At 42.4% G+C, this 15,692-nt stretch overlaps 1 protein-coding gene across 3 annotated transcripts in view; it reads left to right on the top strand.

The window, feature by feature from the left end:
• LOC136046656 (dipeptidase 2-like) overlaps positions 1 to 10,084 on the top strand; it is a 472,322-nt gene extending 462,238 nt beyond the window's left edge. For all 3 annotated transcript variants that reach the window (XM_065733316.1, XM_065733315.1, XM_065733314.1), the window contains exon 12: positions 10,071 to 10,084. The gene's annotated coding sequence lies outside the window, so the exon portion shown is untranslated. The remainder of the gene's footprint in view (positions 1 to 10,070) is intronic.
• The last annotated feature ends 5,608 nt before the right edge of the window (positions 10,085 to 15,692 follow it).

Here is a 15,692-nt window from a genome sequence, read left to right as displayed (position 1 = left end):
CGTTTTGCCACCACGGCTCCAAAGAGTGTGACAGGAGGAAGGGGGGCACATTTGTAGTACTTCAGGTCCACAGGTTTTAAGCATTTGAAACAAAACCTTCTTTCACCCTTCTATTAATTTAACTACGTTTTGAAGAGCTCCAGTGATTCAGGATTTAAAATGATGGCCACTTGGGAGCTGTGATATAAATGTTACCTGTATTTATGACACTACTGCAAGAAATGAGCATCTATCAGGAGAATAGTAACGCTGATACATAGGAGGGCTCTCTGAGGACAAGTTAGAGCCATTTATCCCTTACTGAGAAAAGCACTTATTTCTTACTTACAGATACTGGGGCACCTGCAGAGGCTCTCAGAGTCTGGCTGCTGCCACTAGCTCCCAGCTAATATACGGTGATTTACTTCTCCTCTGGAGTGCATGAGGATAGATCAGAACCTGCTGATTCATCTCTGTGGTCTCCACTTTGTGTGTACCTCACCTATCTATTAAACAAGCCAGGGGCTGATCTATATGCAACTCCTCCCTGTCCTCTCTTGCCACATCCATGCTATGTTTCTCTGTTAAAGGGCTGTAATTGGGAAGTGCTTACATTTGCATGCATTTTCATGCATATTCGTTTGTGTACTGCGTAATATTTTCACATTTCATGCTGTCTGCTCAGTGGCAGTAGTGGATGGAGGCATTGCACAGCCGTTGTTCTGCTCTGCATGGTCTCTTCGTGAGACATCTTTCTGGCACTGTTACTTTGCAGCCATGATGGCTGGTGGCAGCTGGTTTGTGCCCATGGTGCAGTTGAAAGCAGTTGGTTTTTCTAACACAAAAAAATGTCAATTCTGTGATCAGTGAGCCTCCTTCAAACTCCTCCCTTGGTGGCTTTGCTACATCTTGGCAATGGCCACACAAGTTCTCTTCTGTGCTGTGTGTAAAGTGTGCTGGTGACAGGCGTGAGTACAGAGAATGAACTCTTTAGCTGTGCCTGACTTTGTGTTTTTGTTGAAAAATGATTACTGGACTTTAGAAATGCCTGGAATGAATTAGGAACTAAATTAGGTTGCCATTAATCTATTCCAAAGGCCATACCGTGTTAAGAGGAACCTTAGAGCTAACAAAATTTAAGGTTGGCTCTAAAGGGCCGTTAATCCCAGTCAGAATTTCAGGAGAACAAGAAGCGGGGAGGGATGGAGCTGATGGGTTTTGGTTTTCAGAAATGACTGAGAGTGACTTGGAGAGCCAGACATGGGCTGGACTCCTCTGTCCAACAGTGTTGCACAGCCCTGTCCTTTGTGCAAATAACTCCACCTCTGTTGCTTCTAAAATTAAACACTTGTTTTTATTGTCATGTTGGAATGCACCAAATTATTCAGGCTGTTTGTTTTGTTTTGTTTCGTGTGGATAAATGTCCAGTAAAGATTATGTCAAAACCACTGAGTTCACTGATGCTTGAGACTCAGAGACAAGTTTCAGTTCCGGTTTCCCCAGGCCCAGTGAAATCTTTATGAAATTATATCTGCACCAAACCAAGGTATGTCAAGATTTCCCACCTGTGTGAGCCACTTCTCTCCAAGGTTTCGTGGTTTCCTCCAGCAGGGAGGATCTCCTGGGGATATCACACTGCATTTTCTCTGCATTGGTTTCTCTAAACGCTGATTGATAGAATGTATGAAAAGATCTGAAATGCTGAGATGATTTTATGTATCACTGTTATTGTAGAGGTCTGAGATATTTATATCTTTGATAAAGATGTACAAGGAAGCAACGGATGGTCATAAAAACTTACACTGGTTTGAAGACATCTATCAACTCTTTTTCAAAGTTGAATTTGGCAATTAATGAAAATCTGTGTTTGTGCAGTACCTGATGAGTCCATTCCCAAATTGTGATGCTTGAAGTTCCCTGTGTGATTGTGTTTTTAAAATGTAGAGTGAATCTGGCTCCCATGCTTGTGCTCCTATCTGAAAGCAGACAGCAGAACACATTTAACAACAAAATAAGCAAAATGAACCATTATAAAATGGGAGGATGAGTTTCTAAGTATTCAGCTGCTACTAGTTTAGCTTATGGTGACCAGTAGTGAGACTTTCCTTGGGGAGGGGCACTGGGTTCCTGCATGGAGAGCAGCTCTCTGGAAAATAATGCAAAATGTCCTGCAACAGGGCAGTGAGTTTTAGAAAGGAAAGAGCAATAGGGATCAGTAAGAACAAATGTCTTGGTAGCACAGAGGTGGAATTCTTTGGGGCAGAGTGTTGTTTTTTTGAGAGTTCATATATGGAGACTGGAATGGGGGTTCAGGCAGCTCTGGAAGATTTCTGTCCCCTGGAATCCATGTGAAGTTTTGCCATTCATTCAAGGATAGAGTCCAGTGAACAGCTGCAGCTCTGTGCTGAGTGGGCTCAGGCTGTACGCTCTCACTGCCTCTGAAATTGAACCCACATCCCCTCAGCTCAGGCACATATGAGAAAGAAATCAGATGAGTGAAACTTAGGTATGAGTGTTCCTCGCAGGCGGCACTGGTGGCAGTTCTGTGGCTGAGAAGCTAGCACAAGTTATTTATCTTAAATAATCCAACTCTTTCAGAAAAACCCCACTCATTCTGCTGTCAAAAATATATGCTTTTAATTTTGTTTCAGTTCTTAAACAGCCCAAATAACGAGTGTTACTTCCCAAGCTGTTTTGAAAACACACCACAGATGTCTTCCTCTTCTTACCCTCTAATTTGAATACAAGCGTTTCTCTTTCTATTGGGCCCCATTTGCACACCCTGCATAATAAATGCTAACATTGGTAGGGCTTTGCATCATCAAAGAAACATGTTCCACGAAATCTCGTGAGTATAAAATATACATCATCACCTCCAGAATACGACTGCCTGTTTTCTCCCTTTCTGCCCTGTATTTTTTCAAGCATACATTGTATATTAATGTAATGTTTCAAAAATAATAGATTGTTTCTGGTTCACTCGGCTGTGCTGCGTTATCTCGTTTGGAGAAGCATATGCACCCCTTTTAATCTGCCATTAGCATTCTGCTCACCCTTGCCCCGCTCCATCCCGCGTGCCCATGCCTGTACCTGCAGGTCGGGGCTCGGGGCCCCCATTACCCTCCTGTTTTCCCCCTGTGTAAATGGATGCAGGGGGGCTGCCCTTCCCTGCAGGGCTCCTTCTGCAGCAGATGCATTGCCAATCCTCTTATTGTACAGATATTGATCCCACCTCCCCATAATGAACTGTAACAACAACTCTATTATTCGCAGGTACCCGATTGGCTGAGGATAATATGAAATTAGCTGGCGTGCATCGGGCCTGTCAGTATCGATTTCCCTACCCAGATTACTTGTTACAAAAGAATAGAGCTGTCTGCACCGTAATTGAACAAGTTAACTCCTTGTCTCATAAAATGTAAGCCCATATTGATTGCCTACTGCAGTATGCAGAAGGAGGAAAGTTATAATGGTATTTAATCGCCATGGTGCTGAGAGGCCCTTTTTTTTTTTTTTTTTTTTTTTTTTTTGCAAACCAAGTGACAGCTGCTGAGAAAAGGCTCGAGGCTCCCTTGCAAACAGGGAAAGCAGCAGGATTTCTTGGAGTGATACATAATGAGGGGCTGCAATGAATAAAGGAAGCTGCTTGCCATGGTCGCCTTGCTCGTAGCGCTTCTGCCACTGCTAACTGCAGTAATTTTTATTGTAATTGCTTTGCAAATGAGTGGCAGGGCATTCTTGGGTTTGGGCTGGTTTCCTCTGGAGCTGCTGTGTCTTCAAAACTCAGGTTGTAGGTAAAAACTCAGGTTGTAGGTATGTCCTCCTCTAGGGCACCAAGAGATACAGCCCCAAATAACAAAGCTGTATGTGTTTCTTGAGTGGCCCAGCTGTGAGATCAGCCCAGCAGGAAGAGGAGGAGAATTGTCCAGCACAGACATTCTGAGGACCCACTGGGCACCTTGTGCCCTGTTAGTAAGGCTGGACATCCGCAGTCTGGGAACAGCTGGCTCTGCCCCCATTCAGTGTTCTCAGGACTACCTGGCTCTTGTGCTGACAGATTTTGCTGTGTAATTGTTTGCTTTTGCTCATCTCCAACACTTTGTTTGAAGTTTGGTGTCTAAAGTCACCTCTGAACATGCTGATAGCTTTCTGCTGCTCTAATTTTTGTTGTCTATCATATTCTCTTGAGTTCTGTTTCTTTTCTCCCTGAAATTCCTAAACACTTTATGCTGCCCATTTTTACAATATTACTATCTTTCTTCCACCCTGCTTTAACCCAATAAATCTGACAGCTTGTCCCTGCTGGTCTTACAAGACATGCCTTGCTGACCTCCTTGAACTTGCTCTTCTGGACCTCAAAGCAGTGCTGAAGTAGGCCTCCCTGTTATTTTTTCCAGAAAGTCCAAGAGAAGCAGCAGTTTGTCTTCACTTGCCTTCTGTGCCATTTAGCTTTCCCCTCAGCTCAATTGGATGGATTTTCTAGAGTTGCTATATACATTTCTCTCCCTTTCCAACTTCAATTTTTCAAGATGCAGAATGTATTAGGTGGCATCTAATGGGGATACAAATGTAAAGGCACTAGCTTTGCTGGCGTTTCACTTCGCCTCAGCCAGAGAAGGATTGGCAGATATTGTGCACATTGCAGATGGGTCTGTTCTCTGGAAGAACTCTGCAAGGTTGCAGAGCAGTACTGAACAGGATCAGGGGAGGTCACAACAGGGAGAGAAACCAAAGATCCAACAGTGTGCACAGCACTGTGCAGAGAACGTTGATGCTGGAGTGCAGAGACTCCCACAGAGCCTTGAGGGGAAGAGTGCAGATGAATAAAGAGCTTAGATATTCTGTGCCAGCTGCGGAAACAAAGTTCAGTGCGTGGACTTTGCCACTCCTTCAGAACACAGTGTGACCATAATTGCCAAAGTGAGGGAGATGCACCTATTTTTGCCTGGATTTGGGTTCAACATGGCATGAGAAGTCCACAGTGTTGCCTGCAGGTGCTACTTATTTCATCCAAAATTTGTTTGCCGAAATATTTTAAGAAAACTCAATGGAGAGCTGTATTTACGTTCTCAAGTACATCAAAGAAAAAAAGCATGTATACTAGTTCAGAAGGCTTTCTCACGCATCTCTGAATGCTGTATTGTTACTATTGCCTTAATACTAGGTTTTGTTGACTGGATGCATAACTCAACGTGAGGCCGTGTAGGCAGATTGTATTGATAGGATCACAATTGCCCCTAGAGATGGTGCCCTTTCTCTTTTCATGAACCTTTGGGAGTGAAACTAACCAAGTCCTTATTTTCTGTGCAACTGCCCACATGGAAGGGCACTGCCAAATGACAAGGTCTGCTGGAGCAAAGCGTATCACAAAAACAGCAGTGAAGAAACTGTGTGAGTATACAAATGTGATGGTTTGTTTCTGATTATTTATTGTCACTTGTGATTCTGTGGGTTCACATCATCACCACTCCATCTCCCTGTTCTCCTCCGTGTACCTGTCCTATCAGAAAAACAGATCTATCACAAATGTGCAAGAAACTGAGAGTTCATGCACGCAAAGCTTCAGGTATTTCTGCCTTGCCTTCAGTGTGTATCCCTACCTTTAGGTGTGGCTGCCCCAGTATTTAGCAGAGTGGGATCCAGTTGATGGCCAGAACTACTCAGTGCTACTACAGCACAAACAATAAACAGCAATAAATGTGGGGGAAAAAAATGAGGCTAGGACATGACCCTGGTGCAACTTAATAAATAATGCATACAATATATGCCAGTCAAAAAGGAAAAAAAAATCCTAAACATAGTGTGCAAGTAATTATTCCATAAGAATACATCCGTAAGAACTGGTGGACATAAAGCATTCTCAGTATGCTCTCTCAACCAGAAGGCTTTGGAAGTCCTCTGGCAGCATGGTGAGCATACCCTGTTAGCTTCTCTCATAGCACTCAATAGCTATACTGTTCTCCTATTTATACTGAAGACCTTTTATCTTTGGAAAACATTTCTTTTTTTTCCTTAAGTATATATATATATATAATTTGATATAGAAAAATTGCTTGGATTCACTTTTGTTTGTGTACGGTTTTGGAGGATGATAGGATAGGGATATAAAATAGGCAAGTACAGTTCAGAAGGCCTTAGAAATATTTAATATACAGGCCAAGTGTAATAACAAAGAAAGGCTCTGTCAGGCAAACAGCTTGTGTTAAGAAGAATTACAGCACTGAGAACCCCTCAGGGTAGTAGGTCGCTCTCATTCTCTTATATATCAGTTCCTTCAGACTGCAAGACCCCTGGTGCAGATATTTTGTTATCTGTATGTGTCGAGTGCCCAGAACTGAGCAATCCAGCTGGAACCTTTGGGTGCTACTACTGGCAATAATAGCAGGGAATCATCCTTCTCTGCAGATAACCCTGATATGCTGCTTACCTTGCACTACTGGAATCAATGAAAGTTTAACAGCTGACATGAGATAAAAATCCACTGTAATTGGACTTGTGATAAAAATGATCTTTGAAATCAAAGTTGGTTTCTAAAACTGAACTGAGTTGGGAAATATTCCGTTAACCTTTTAAAAACTGGTGCCCTTTTGAATCACTCTGTTTCTGCGCCATAATATATAGTTCCTACTGACAACATCAAAACCTCACCAGGCTTGGTTTTGGTGTAGGGTAGAAAGTGCTAGGTATCATGCAGAGCCATTCCTCATGCCCAGGACACATCCATGTCAGATTATTTAAGCATTTGTTCTTTTGTTGTATATTCAGATCCAGCTTTGGCTTCTCCACTTGCTTACTACTCACTTAAATAGTTTGTAGTTCAGGAGAATGGGAAGGTTTTTGCCTTCCTGAGACTTTGCTGGATACAGGAGAGATCCCCAGCATTTGACATAATGGCTTCTACACAGAGGGCCGTGGTTTTGTTCTGCATTAGGTGTGTAAAAGAAGTGATGTTTGGATTTGCTGTTCCCAGTTAGGTAAGCAACAGTGATTAAAAAAATGAAGGAGAAAAAAATGAGAAAAGTTCTGCTATAATCTTAAATACGGACTGCCTTAGTGAAAACCCAAAGAGGTCAGGATTCAAGTGGGGATTGAAGTCAGTGATGGAACATGCATTGACATCATGCCATAGGAGTTAGGCAGTGAAGGTAGAGCATAACATGGGCACAGAACATGTGTAATATATGTTTACTATTTCAATTTTTCTCTGCTAAAAAAGCCTGAAACCATTATATTAAAAATGTTGTTTGAATGGAGGTAATGCATCTGTCCCTCATACACCACTCCCATCCAGCTGTTCGCATGTATCTGCACCTCTACAGCCCCAGAGTGGCACTGTGGGATGTTTCTGTATTTTTAATTGCCTTTCAGACATGCCCTGCCCTCGCAGACCCTGATGATCTCAGCTTTTTGGTAATTTGTGTGTGTATGTCTTACTCTTGCCAGCAGGATTTCTTATGCTCTCCCAGTTCTGATTTGATGCGAGGGGTTTTCCAGCCTCTGTGACAGGCAAGCTCCCTGTTTACCTATTGTGAGTGCTCAGATCTATGTGCAATTGTATATCAAATAACCTTGCCCCTAAGCAGATGAGTATTTATTTCAGTCAGTTACCCCTTATAATTACTATATTGAACCTAGTTGTCTATAAAATGGATGGTTTGCTTATGCAGTTTACCAAAATAGTTCATTAGGGGTTAAACAAAATGAAATCCCATTTGCAAAGAGTATAATAAATTGTTTCATCTGTGAGTTTAGCTGTTCTCCCTAATGCAGACATGGATGTTACAGTGGTTCTCCCTTGATAGGGTTATGGGTTAATGAAATGCTTTTTCTGTTGCTTATTTTCCTCTCTTCTGTGCTGAGTGATAAGTAGCTAACCAACGAAGCTTGTAATTACAATCTTACAGAAACCGGGCCGATCTGTATATAAATCTCACCATCCAATTACAAGATGTAATAATTTTGCACTCAAGCTGGTAATGAGGTCTAATACTTGTGCATGTGATAATCCCCTCTGGATGCCGGCTTGATCAGATGTTGGCTTTGTAATTAGACGGGCAGAAAATCATTATTTCATGTTCAGGAAAAAATTAGGTTGGTGGGAAGTTAATTTTCTCTCCGCTCTCTGAAGCGTAGACAAGAATTTAATGATTTAATCATGATTGTTAGCTCTTTTGCAATCAATTTGTAATGATTGTGTAGCAACTCTCTTCAAGGGAAACTGCATCAGGGAGGAGTATGCAAACAACTGTCTAGGAGGGCTGATTATAAATAGTATCACATGTCTCCAAAGCCCATTAAAATCTTCTTAATGGTGACGTAGTGACTCACATTGCGTCTGGGCAGTCTCAAGGAAGGAGACCTGGGTTGGGTTGGCTTTGCTTTGTATACAGGATCCTCCAGGTCATTTGGCTGTCCCTGAGTGCTACTGGAAAGGACATGTGGAGTATTGCTAAAGCTGTGATGAGGAAGGACTGTGTTAGTCACTCCTATGTATCACTTGCACTAAACAAGCCTTATATATTTTTTTTTCACGAGTGGGAGATTGGAGGAAGTTTAGTGAATGGGAAATTCACCAAAAACATAAAGCAAACTCAGTGATGCAAAACATTTTAATAATTTCAAAACTATGAATTTGGATTGAGTGGCTCAGAGGATAAAGTTGTGCAGTGGACCAGCTTACCTAGTCTGGCTCAGCATGCTGAGAAGGAAAGTACCTTGGGCTTACACTTCTATACGCATTACAGTCCAGACAGAGCTGACATCAGCTTTACTGGACATTGCTAGGGGCAGGCTCAGGCTGAGCCTGGTTCACCATGCTCAGAAGTAGGCTTTGCTCTGCAGATCTACAGCCTTAGAAGAAGGGCAGACCCTTTCGCATCAGCTCAGCAAGTTTGCTTTTCCATTTGATTTTTTTTTTGGAGTGTTCAATGTGTTATTTTATTTTCAAGGCACTTTAAAACTTGAATTATAATTTCTGAGAAGTGGGAGGAAAAATAGGATCTTGTCTTCAGCTTGAACCATTTTTTGCCATTGTTGAATTTGTGTCATGCTAGTTTTGCCAGGTACAGCAGACTGTGCTTCAAGTGCATGACAATACAGTGATTAAGAATGCAGGCTATAATCAAGGGAAATCCCTCTATTCAAATGCACGGTGTATCTTTTCTTATGACCAAAATTTTTTAAGCAAATTTTATTTTTATATTGTTTAGCCTTGTCAAGAGAGGACTCAGAATAATGGTCAAATAATGCTTAATTCCCTGATGCTGGTACTTGATGATTTGCTTTTTGTCATATTTCTTCTGGGATTGAAGCCTTTCCAGCTGAAATCATTATTATTTTGGATAAAGGTCAACGAGGCTAAACAGCTGTTGGTGATCTAATTACAGGGTTTGCAGAGAACCATTTTAAGTTTGTCTCTCTTCTGATTCATTCTAATTGCTACTGCTTCTCAGCTAAGCCAATATTCATGCAAATGTATATAGGGTCTGTGGGTGAAGATGTCCACGGGCATGGCTCTTGGCTAATCCTTACTTAGTGAGTCCTATAGGATCAGTGTGCATTCTTGGGAGCTTTGTTTTTTGAAAGATGAAGGAACAGTAGAAACATTGGCCATAGCATATAAAATACAATCGCATGTGGACAATGCCTTGTGTTACATAAATTACGTATGAAATCATAGGAAAGAAGTAGAAGTGCAGTCTTCAAAGATTGTATACTTCATTGACTGTGGTTCATTAAACCTTCCTTTGGATGAGTGGAACAACTGGTGATGTTTTCGGTGTTTTGGAAACAGGGATTTTCTTTGAAAATAAAAAACTGCACAGAAGTTTATAGTTATTATAAGATCTGAGTGATGCCATGAACATAAAGTTTCTCCCTTTCTTTGTACTTGCATTGTTCTCTTTGTGAGCTTGATGCGTGGGGAATGAGAGGGAAGGCAGCAAGTGCACCCCTCATAAAATATACAGCGAGTGGAGCACACAGAAGAGACTCTATGAATCTGTTTATGACTCTTTTTTGACTGACTGGCTAAATTACAGTTTCATTGTTCCAAATCCCTGAGGACTTTTCCAGAGATGTTGTAACTAAAGCTGCACATGTTGTGGAGCTCTTCCAACCTGTCCCTAGCAGCGACAGACACAACTAATTTACCTAGTTTAGTTAGCCTCCCAAGGAGCAATGTAATTACCTTTGGAAAAGCACCATTGTCACCAGGGAAATATGGCATTTTCCATTATTTCTGTTGGGCAAACATATGGTGGTTTAAAGCAGTCATGGTGTCCAGCAGTGCTCGTGCAGCCTTTGAGCTGCAGTGTAGTTGGAAAGCTGTAGTTGGATGCCAGGAAAAAAAAAAAAAAGAAAGAAGAATCAGAGTCATAGAATGGCTTTGTCTGGAAGGGACCTTGAAGACCATCCATTTCTTATCCCCTGCCATGTTTGGGGTTCACCCCACCAGACTGGGCTGCCCAAGGCTCCATCCAGCCTCACCTTGAACACCTTCAAGGATACTGTTTCCTTCCTGTACGTGGCTCTGGGAAGTTCACGGCCACAGTGATGCTGCTCTGTAATAACTCCTCTCCAAAAAAAAACCCTCATAGCACCAGGAGGTGGAGGCTCGTCTTTGGGGGATCCCCAGCACACAGAGCCTGCTTAGTTAATGACAAGAGGTCCAGCCACTGGGAGAGGGGTTTCTGGTTATTTTGATTCTGTGCTATGAGGGCTACATATGGAAACAACTGTGATGCATCTCCAATGTAATTATTATGGCATTAGAGCTGATGCCTCTCTCATATAGGGCTTCCTGGGAACATAAGGGAAATGCTGTGGGCCTTGTACTTCACAATATCAGCATTTGTTTGATGTATTTTTCAGGCATTATATGGTCTCAGGCACAATAAGGGGGTTTAGTTATTTAAAAGACCTAGAACAGCAACAATTGTATTTAGATAGACAGCAGAACTTCATTAATTCATACTAATGACTTTAAGAGACTTGTTTTATGATAATACTTCATGATGTTCAAGTAAATGACAGTAGTATATTTTGTGAAAATAATGAAGTCTTAGTAATGTGAGACCACTTTACAGCTTGCTGCTATTAAATCTTTGCTGAGACATAGGGAGAGATGTCTATTTTTTGCACAAAATCATAAAGTTGGCTGGCAAGATGTAGTTTATTAGGCAATCTAAAAGGAGAAAGTCTGCATTCCCCAACCACTTTACAGCTCTCCATTTCAGCTTCCCCACCCACAGCAGTCCCTGGGTACCTTGTGCAGATGGAGATGGAGCTGGGAGCTCTGCCACATGGAGCTTCTTCCTTCCTCAAGTGTTCATTTTAGTAAATTGCTCAGTGGCTTGGTTCCTTATTTCTGGTTATGAAAATAAATCTGAGCTACTCAAGAGTACTGCACATGTCTCGTTCTGGGCAGCAGGCTGAGAAGTGGCTGGCTGAAGGAGACCTGGGAGCATGGTGAGCTGCGTGCTGGCTCTGGCTGAGGCAGCAGGGGCATTGCTGTAATTAGCTGCAGTGGCAGCCAGTTGCCTTTTTAAAAACACTGTGATGCTGCAACTGAAGAAGTTTTCACTATTTTTCTTTCATTTGCAAGATTATTCCTGCAGAAATCTGTGGTTGTCTGCTGTGTGGCTGCAGTGGTAATCGTGGGCTGGGTTTTTTCTCCTCTCTCTGTAGATGCGCTATCAGCTTTTTGTAATGGGCACCCACTGGCTTTCTGGTCATCTCTTCTCTCCAAAATTGACTGTACTCTGCACTCTACTGCACAAGGCTCTGAAGATTTTTGGCATCACTTGTTCATAGGCTGCATGTTAGGGTCAAGCTTTCGAGTTTCCTAATCACTCGGTTCTGGCGCAGTCCCGTTGCCACTAAAGCCTCTTTTCATGCCTATTTAATGCCTCAGAAGTGCTTTCAAGTGGTCTTTGATAAATCATAGTAAGTGTTATTCCAGTCGCTCAATAGCAGTACCTGCTGGAGTCTTTTTTAGCTCCCAAGGCAGCCGTTCCCCCTTGCCTTATTTTACCAGTGACAGTAATTCATTCCACTTGAGCTGACTAGCTTATTTCACATTTATTTGCACATTATGAGCAGTGTCACTCTACTTACCCTCCAGACAGTAAATGGTTTGAAAAATGCAACTGTAACAAATATTAGGCATGGGGAGGGGAATAGGAAAATTGAACCTTTGCATTCTGAGCCCAAATAAAAACATAATGAATAAATAATATTTCGAAATTATCTCAATCATCGTGTGTATGCAAAATCAAAGGTGCTGCATAAACTTGCATTATCCCTTTGAGAATACATTTCTCTTTCCCGCCAGCTAGTTTGGCTTCCCTAGTGTGAAGTTAAATAAAATATTACCCATCAGGTCAGGAAAATAATTAGTCCAGTATTATTGCCTCCTTCCTAAGCAATCAAACTTGACCCATATGTATTATGCATGTTTGCACCCTGCACATCTGAGAAGTGGGATGTATATAAACACAGCCGAGTTTGGGTTCCATGTTTGCATACCAAGACAGTGCTCCTGCTCCTCTCTGCAGAGCTGGCAAGCTGAAAAATTACTGGAAAAGACAGCCATTTTTTTTTATATCCCAAAACAATTTCATTCAAGTAATCTTTTGCTGGCTGCAAGTAGTTCTGGAAGTGCCACAAGTGAATATGATGGCAAGTTTTTCTTCATTAATAATTATTAATTTCATTAATTGGATGGGTCAATAAAAATACAGGCTCTCATTTAAGATGTTCTCGTGTTGTGATTCTCCCTAAAGCAGTGCTAGGTGAGGCAGCTGTTAGATTAACGGGGATGCAGAGGGAATCAGATTGGCCACTTGCTGTATACTTTGAGTTTTCACTGCCAGGTCAGTGTGGATAGACTGATGGTTTTTATAAGCTTGATATTTCAATGCAATGCTAACAATATGGATTTCATCTTCCCCTCTTGGTGTGAAGTGCTTTGCCCAGGAAGTCTAAGGGCAGTGGGAATCATAGCCATCGCTCTTTTGTGTCAGACCTGACCATTGCTGTATAGGACTGCTATTGCCAAGTGGTCTTTCAAAAAGAGCTCTGCAGTAGGCAGTGCTGTTGAATGTTTGAAGGAAAAAAAGAAAATTCCTTACTTAAGTCTGTAAATAACAGAAACCCGGAGCTTTTTCTCTAGTGAGTACAGCCACAGCAGAGCTTTTTCCAGATTTCTGCTAACAAGATAATACTCATATTCATAACAATATGAAGCTAATTACTGCAGAGCGAGTTGGAAAAATCCAAAAGTTTATCTTTAAAATTGTTGCTCGAGGAAAAGGTGATGGCAGTAAGCCCACTTCTGCCTTCTTTGAGAACTTTTCTGCTTGCCACTTACATAAGTATCTAGCTGGGTGTGACCCCAGAGCCATGGCTGAACTCTGCTGATGCTGTTTGCTCCCTAGGACCTCTAGGATATGCCCTCAGTCTTGGTGTGTCTCACCGTACTCCGTGTTATATCCCTGCTCTCCCTTGTGTGAGCACATTTCTGACACTACCCTGCCATCCGTGCTGCTCTACCTCCTGGTGCAGCAATGCTGTGGGTCTGCCTGACTGCCCCCACAGACGCCCAGTACTAAGCATGGCCATGTCCATCTCTACCCCTCTCTCTCCCATCTCCTCCATCACAAGCAAGGTGATGGATTGCTAAGGACAGCCAGGAGGGGAGCGCAGGATTTGATCTGCTCAGCTTGGATATTCCTGTAAATTCTCATGTAGGTCATCCTTCTACTTCCTTGCTTTTCTCCATGTGCCTGAATGCATTGTTGTAAGTTGTTGTTTCTATTTCTATGCTGTTGGTGCTGTCAGCTGTGAGTTCACAGCATGTTGTTGCCCTTGTGGCTATAGCATGTTCTCTCTGATTGGAGGATCTCAGGCATTATATGTGCATGGGGAGGGAAGGCATGTCTGTGTATTCCTCAGCTGAAGGTAGTGTTGTGGGGCGAAATGCTCTTAAGAACTGCAGTGTTCCCATTTGCAGCAGGAATGAAGCAGGAGCATCTATATTGGCTGTAATTATACTTCCAGGAGTTTAATTCCTAAATGCTCAACAAAAGGGCAGTGATTTTAGCAGAGCAGCAGGATTTGGTTTACTCAGATCCCATAGGCACTGTTGCAGTACTTACAGTGAGGGAGCAGTGTGAGCCCGGGGTGAGGGGGTGCCTGAGCTGGCCCTATGTATGGGTGCTTCTAGGGCTTATCCCTGTCTCCCTGAGGCTGGTGTCCTGTACGTGACTCTGAGATGTGGTGACAGTTCCTGCTTCTCTGTGCTCTGGAGGAGATGTGTATCTTCAGATGTATGTTAACGCTGGTGTGGTATTAAGAAGTAGATGGAACTGGGAGAAAGGCACTGCTCATCAGCCTCAGGAGGGGCCTCGCTTCACTTTCATATGTCCTTCTCTGTGGTACACACGCTTCTCGGCTGTCATCTTTTGGAGCATACAAGCAAATGTACACACAAATACATGAGATTTTTCTTTTGGGTATTTCCCATAAGGTTTAATTTTTCACAGCTCTGTAAGGTCTCTTGTGCCAGTTCTGTTTGTGTAACTTTTATTGTACATTAAAGGCAGAGTTGAAAATAATTGTTAAGAAAATTCTCTTGTCCTTTTTAAGGAGAAATCTTTGGTTGTTCGTGACAGCACAGGGAGTTGTTGCGACTCTTGGATTTAAAAGTAACTTTAGAAACTTCTCCTTCTAATAGTTCATATTTTAAAAGCAGAGGGAACGATTGCTGCTTCCCTTTCTTTGCATTGTTGGTTCTTTTCCCCTCTTCCCACCTCTGAAGTGTTTATTCTCCTGCAGAAATTACAACTGTTACAGATCCTGCAAGCTGCACACTCCTAATCCCAGCCCTGTTTTTCTCTCCTCTCATCTCGCTCGCATATCCCTATGCAGTTTGTACACTGTTTGTTAATTCCAATTTGATCGTCTGTGGACATCTTTTGAACTCGGTAATCACCAAAATGCCAGTGCTTCACTGTGCAACTTGCTGCAACATCTGCGTCCTGAGCCGCTGCCTCAGATGTTGCAGACATCTCTATGTACCATTTGTCTTCGTTTGAACCTTTTCCCCCAGCACAGCTCAGCCCTGCTGGTCTCTTGTTTCCCTCAAGCTCAATGCCAGCGGGCTGAGACAGTGCCTCAATCCAGAGGAAAGAGTGACAGATACAAACACAAAAAATAATTAGCTTCTTGTTTGCTGTTTCCAAACATAATACTACACTTCAAACAAGACATTGCTGTTCCATAGATCACAGTGATTGAGTGGAGATTAAATTGTTGTCTTATTATTTATCTCCAGTAGGTCCCTGCATGAGCTGAGCTCCAAGCACTGAAAAGACTAAGTCCTTGCTGTGAGCATCGTACATATTAAAGACAGACAAGTAGACTGAGATATAGCACAGAAGGACAATAATAAGGAGAATACGCAAGTTACTTATAAGTTAATGTGATGAGCATAGTATCATTAATTTTAGAAAGGATTTAAAACTTTGAAAGTGGGAATCCACCCACTGAATTGGGATGGGTCACGTGTGTGAGCAGCCTCGATGGGGTGGCTGTAGGCTGCAAGGATGGGGTGAGAAGCTGACTAATGGGCAGACAATGGGGTCTTGAGTGGAGATGTAGATTCAGTCCTCCTCTGTGGAAAATAATTTGCAAAGGGGAGAGCAAAAAAT

Source organism: Cyrtonyx montezumae, unplaced genomic scaffold (genome assembly GCF_038088225.1).
Source record: "Cyrtonyx montezumae isolate F1298 unplaced genomic scaffold, pur_monq_1.0 scaffold_17, whole genome shotgun sequence".
Classification (NCBI taxonomy): Eukaryota; Metazoa; Chordata; class Aves; order Galliformes; family Odontophoridae; genus Cyrtonyx; species Cyrtonyx montezumae.
The sequence above is the reverse complement of the archived record's forward strand: the minus strand, read 5'-3'. Positions and strand labels throughout refer to the sequence as shown.